A 6,835-nucleotide genomic window follows, 5' to 3' on the forward strand; every position below is an offset into this window, starting at 1 on the left:
TGCAAAGAAAAATCTGAAGCCAATGCTACGTAACATTTAATTGATTCAATACCTAACTTAACATGTCTAGGTCATATTAGAAAATTAATGACATTGTAATAGGAAGGTATATCTATTGGAACAATAGAAACCAGGTATTTTCACTAAGACCTCTCAGAAATAACTCTTTATATGGTTTAAATTCACCTCTAATAACAACCCATCCCTCTGGAAATGGTTGCTAAGATCTTCACCTTTCTTTAATTCATGGTTGTATCTGCTTATATTTGATCCTTTAAAAGCTTTTTCACATTTTGTTATTTCGTTTGTTGATTTTTAACTGCTTTTTCTGTGATTTAATGATTTTATAACATTTTTCAATTAATAAAATTTTTATGTACAATACAAAGCCTTCATTCTCTGGATTGCTTGTTCCAGTATAAAACTTCAATGCGTAATCGTTTGCGAATAGAAATATCTTAAGCCAATACTATGTAATATCAGCTATGTAACTTGACATGACTAGATTACTTTAGAAAATCAATAATGCTGTAAAATACAGGTTTATCTAATAGACCAAAATCAATAGCTTTGATGGATAGTTACACGGCTCTGAGATAATGACTAGAAACCACACGAAGCATAGATTTTTAGAAGCGTTTCTCCTAGAAAATATTTCCCGAATAATAATAATAAATGGCTTGTTGGTCCAGCTGGTTAGCGCTACATTCCTTTGAGGGGTAATCCGTTTCGGATCCTAGCTCGGACAAAAATCAATAAAAAATATAGTCAACAGAAAAAAATGTCTTGAAAGAAAATGAAACATTTAAAGTATTACGCAACCCTCACATGTGCATCGTCATTACGTAATGCCCAACGTAAGTGTCCTCCACAGTTACAAGCGGAGGTTCCCCCACGGGGTCTGAAGAACAATTCAAGTTAGAATGCGTCGTCCTTAACAAAAGTAGCCATTCCCTTATTACACAACAACCAAAGAAATCTTGGAACATCTCGAAAACGTCTTGTCAGTGCTATTTGTTGCTAGGGACCCGTAATGGAATTGGATGCTAGAGTTCCGTCTGAATTGGTTACTAGGACCGTGTTGGAATCGCTTGCTAGGGCCAAGGTTGAATTGGATGCTAGGGCCCCATTGGTTAGGTTAGTTGAGAGGCTATCGCCTAAATTGGACGCTAGGACCTCCGATGAAATTGACTGCTAGGGTCGCTTAGGGCACCTTGGTTGAAATGGTTACTAGGTCTTCCCGGTGGTTAGGTTAGGGCCCCGATGAAATTGGAGACAAGGGGCTCGACGGAATTGGATGCTAGGCCCCCCAGTGAAAATGGATACTAAGGCCCTCCGGTAGTTAGGTTAGGAGCACCGTTGAAATTGGATGCTAGGGGCCCCAACGAAATTGACTGCTAGGGCTTCCGATTGAATTTGTTGCTAGGAGGCCTCCGTTGGAATTCCTCACTAGGGGCCCCTATTGAATTTGATGCTGGGGCACAGTTGGTTAGGTTGGGTTATTGTTAATGGCTAACTGTGAAATTGGATGCTAGGGCCCAGGTTTGAATTGACTGCTACGGGCCCCTAGGGCCTCCAATTGAAATGGTTGCCAGGGGTCCCATCGGAATTGCCTGCTAGGATCCCACGTCTTGAAGGTCCCCCACTAGCGGGCCTTGAAGGTTTTTCCCTATACCCTTAGGTTTTTAAATAACTAACACATGTTTCGTTTAGAAATCATTTCCTATGACATATCATGCACCAGCATCTCTTAGAAAACATTCCCTATGATGTAATTAACACCTTCGTCTCGAAGAAGCTTAATAACACCGGGTCTTGAAGGAATCGCCGTTCAACTTTAATTATTAAAGGAAGAAAGGAGTAGTGTCACTCTAAAACCAGTGAGGCATCACTACTACTAAGCATGACATTTTATTTGAAAACTTATGAAGGGTATTGGAGACCGGTACAAAAGTTTTAGCATAAAAAACAAATAAATAAATAAAAGTAATTCCGTGGAATATTAAAGCTTACGTAGCCTACTTTCGACTCAGCTTAAGTGACAAATTAAATATAAAAAAAAAAACAAGAAATTGATTGAAAAAAATGGGTTTAATTTCTATAAAGCAGTGAACAAAAATAAAATATATAAACTACGCTTTAGCTAACAAAAATAAAAATACTCCGAATATTTCGGCCCCACGTCCGGAGCCTTTCTCAGCGGAAAAAAAAGAAGAAAACTAAAAACCAACAATTTAAGACATTTTGTAAGACATTATAAATAAAATGCCACGACAAATAAAACACAACAAATAAATAGAAACAATAAAATAAATTAGAAACAAACGCACATTATAAAACAAAACTCCTGCACTGACGGCAATAACTTTAGAACAAAACTAAAGCAATTGTATATAATGAAACTTTCCTCTGCCACATTCGGTGTATAAATGGGAATCTATTAAAAATGAAAATTATAAATACTTGCAACAATACGAAAACAGGTCACCCAACCCCAAATTCAAATCGGAGTATTTTTATTTTTGTTAGCTAAAGTGTAGTTTAAATATTTTATTTTTGTTCACTGCTTTATAGAAATTAAACCCGTTTTTTATTCAATCAATTTTTCGTACATGGAAAAGCAGTGTGGTCTAAGAAATTATTTTAAAAAAACAAGTTTTTTAACTGAAAGTAAGGAGCAACATTGAAACTTAAAACGAACAGAAATTACCCCGTATATGAAAGGGGTTGTTCCCTCTTCAACGCCCTGCTCTTTACGCTAAGGTTTTTACTGTTTTAAAAATTAGAGTTAAGAGAAAGAGTCAAACTTTAGCGAAAAGAGCAGGGCGTTGAAGAGGGAACAGCCCCTTTTTTTGCCGTAGCAAAAAACGTGTTTTTTGCCGTAGCAAAAAAACAGCAAATTTGCAGTCTCCGGTATCGCCGTCATTACCTCTAGGATTCGAATTGGCCAGAGGGGATAGCCCGCAAATTTAGCTAGGAATAAATAACCGATTTTGATGTTCGCAGGATTCATGCCTAGTAAATGAAAGATTATAAAGTGAAAGAAACTTATCTTTCCGTGAGGGCCGAGCCTCACTAATGTATCCAAGTGAACAATCAGTCCAAACTGTGCGAGGTCGGTCCAACTGCTAATCCTTTTCGATACTAAAAAGTGTAACTAACGCGCAGGCAAATTATATCCTATTTTCTCTACACACCACACTTGGCTATCGTATAATTTTCTCAATTCAAAACGCCAAAAATCTGATTGTGTGATAAATTCAATTATCAAATTGTACAATTTCTGTAGTAACTGAATTAATTCATGGCTCAGGAATCAAGTTCAAACAATTCAAAAGTTCAAACAGGTGTAATCCCTTTGAGAGCTAGTTCAATACTGCAGCATATCAGTATACTGCAGGCATCTTCTTTGAATTTAAATCATTTTTTCGGTAATCTCGGTTGTAACGTTTTTTTTCTGATATTATGAGAAATAGAAACATTCAGATCGAAATAAAGATTTTTAATTTTATGAATGGCTTAGGAATATTAAGTGGAAACTTTCATGGCATGATGAGGGGGATGTACTACTGACGAAAAGGCAATATGCGTATACTTCCTTATATGAAATTACTCCGTATATGAAAGGCGCTTTTCCTCTTCAACGCCCCGCTCTTTACGCTAAAGTTTGACTCTTTCTCTTAACTCTACCTCTTAAAACAGTAAAAACCTTTAGTGTAAAGAGCGGTGCGTTGAAGAGGAAAAGCCCCTTTCATATACGGAGTAATTTCATATGAGGAAGTATGCACATATTGCCTTTTCGTCAGTTGTACATCCCCCTCATCATGCCATGAAAGTTTCTACTTAATATTCTTCAGCCATTCATAAAATTAAAAATCTTCATTTCGATCTGAATGCTTCTATTTCTCGTAATATCAGAAAAAAAGTTACAACCGAGACTACCGAAAAAATGAATTTAATTCAAAGAAGATGCCTGCAGTATACTGATATGCTGCAGTATTGAATTACTTTCAGTTGAAAAAAACTTTTGCATATTTATTTTTTCATTATTTTTTTGGTAATGCTAGAAAATGCTGCGCCCCCTTTATGGAAGTCTTTTTCCCCCATGACAATTCCTCCATGGAAAGTATCCCCCATATATCCCCCTCTTCTCAACCCCCCTCCCAACCAAAAACTTCCCCTGAAAACGCCTGTACACTCAGCAAAAACCATTACTATATGCAAACACTGGTCAAAATTTGTAACTTGCAGCCCCTCCCACGGGGACTGTGGGGGAGTAAGTCGTCCCCAAAGACATAGTTATACGGTTTTTCGACTATGCTGAATAAAATGGCTATCTCAGAATTTTGATCCGACGACTTTGGGAAAAAATGAGCATGGGAGGGGACCTAGGTGCCTTCCAATTTTTTGGTCACTTAAAAAGGGCACTAGAACTTTTTATTTCCATTCGATTGAGCCCTCTCGCAAAATTCTAGGACCATTGGGTCGATACGATCACTTCTGGGAAAAAGAAAAAAAAACAAATAAACACGCATCCGTGACTTGTCTTCTGGCAAAAAAAAATACAAAATTCCACATTTTGTAGATAGGAGCTTGGAACTTGTACAGTAGGGTTCTCTGATACGTTGAATCTGATGGTGGGATTTTCGTTAAGATTCTATGACTTTGAGGGGGTGTTTCCCCCTATTTCCTAAAATAGGGCAAATTTTATCAGGCTCGTAACTTCTAACGGGTAGGACTAAACTGGATGAAACTTATATATATGAAATCAGCATTAAAATGCGATTCTTTTTGTGTAGCTATTGGTATCAAAATTCCGTTTTTTAGAGTTTCGGTTACTATTGAGCCGGGTTGCTCCTCACTACAGTTCGTTACCACGAACTGTTTGATGATTTTAAAGGACCTCCTTATCTGTTCTTTAAATTAATCTAGAGATTTTGTAGATCAAGGTTGGTATTTTTCAAAAATGTATATCTCGTTCTCTAAATTGAAGCAACAGCTGGACTTTGAAGCTATTAATGGCTATTAATTTGAAGCAGGGTTTTCCATAGTCCTTAGTTTTGCTTTCGAATGTTTTTAGCCGGATAACAAAACATAGAGCAGTAAATAAATAAAAAAAATAGTCTTACTTCAATTAACTAATGGTGTTCTTCCTGTGTCATTGATGAAGTGGTCCATTAGGCAGCACGGGCTGGATCTCAACAACAAGCTAAATAATGTTTATTTTTTCACAGTGAAAAGGAGAGCAAAGCAGGAAATGAGAATCCCAAAGATGAAAGGATAGAATTCAAGGATACGTGGCAGCTCATCTGCCATCGGTGGATCTTCAATTTTATCTTTGGCATCAGAGAACCCACGACTTACAAAATACTCTGTGAATTCTTCCAGTGCCAAGGATAAGGAAAATAGAAAGTAGAACAAAGCCATAAAGCACAAAGCGAGAGGATGAGAAATAAAAAAATAATCAAAATTAATACAAATTTACCCAAGCCTGCTTATAAACAGGATACATATGCATCAATCACATACAATTTCATATATATATATATATATATATATATATATATATATATATATATATATATATATATATATATATATATAATATATATATAATATATATATATATATATATATATATATATATATATATATATATATATATATATATATATATATATATATATATATATATATATATATATATATATATATATATATATATATATATATATATATATATATATATATATATATTTAAATAAAAATATATATATTAAAGACCATTTTTTTCATATTATAGTTCAATAGATAACTAATATATGAACTTAAGTGGATCAGTGGCAGTTCTGGCCTCTTTTGCGCTCGGGCCATAATCTTGATTATCCCACCCCCCACACCTCCGTTTCTCTCAAAATTTCCAGACCAAATTCTAACATAAACCGAATAATAAAAATAATTTTTGGTCCTTCTCTTTTGTGTCTCCTCACTCGACAATCCACCGCCCAAAATCAAAACGCTCTAATTAGTATGAATAGTGTTGAGAAATTTCAGTGTGATTTTCCTGACTTTAACATAGATGCCAGTGCGTGGTACCTTATCATTATTTATTTTCTTTAGTATAAAAAACAGTAGGTATTTATTACAGGATTGCTCCCTTTGGCTTAATTCAGACACATTTACAATAATGTAGTCAAGGAGGTTTGGAGGTTCAGACAGCTTCTCAGCCAAAAGTCGGGAAAATTTATAAACCTATTTTTTTTTTAACACAAAATGGCTCATATCCATTTCTGCCCACCCCACACCCACCCCAAACAGAGGGTGTTTTAGGGGGGCAGAAGGGGCATTTACCTGAGCATAAAAGGTTTAGAGGTACAAAATTTTCAGTAAATTATCGAACGGTTAAAATCATTTTGTAATTTTTAGAATTTTATTTTTAATTAAGTAAAATTGATGGCGCAGTTGACAGCAAGCATAAGCAAGTTGAATCCGAAACTTTGATTTTTCCTATTTCGTCACCATTCCTTAAAATATAAGTAAGTAGACCAAATTTGAATTAGTTTAATGTTGTTGGAATTAATTGTTCAATACACAGAAGATAAGGAGTCTTCACAAGTGTAAAAGTTACCTGTCAAATATTATTAGTGATTGCACTGTCTTTAGCGAATAAAGTGCAGTTGCTTAAGTGCAAAGACTGAAGTGAGAAAAGTCAGATTTGAATAAATGGAAAATGGTGTTAATAAATGAAAATTTTGTTAAAATTTGCCCTGACAATCTCTAGGAGACAAGGGGGGACTAGTCGGAATTTTGCCCCGAGCGCAAGAAAGGACCAAAA

The 6,835-nt window shown here is 35.3% G+C and overlaps 1 long non-coding RNA gene across 1 annotated transcript in view; it reads left to right on the forward strand.

The window, feature by feature from the left end:
• The window catches only part of LOC136031508 (uncharacterized), a 72,417-nt gene that overhangs the window by 58,630 nt on the left and 6,952 nt on the right, over positions 1 to 6,835 (forward strand). The window lies entirely within an intron of this gene.

Source organism: Artemia franciscana, chromosome 9 (assembly GCF_032884065.1).
Source record: "Artemia franciscana chromosome 9, ASM3288406v1, whole genome shotgun sequence".
In the NCBI taxonomy this organism is placed as follows: Eukaryota; Metazoa; Arthropoda; class Branchiopoda; order Anostraca; family Artemiidae; genus Artemia; species Artemia franciscana.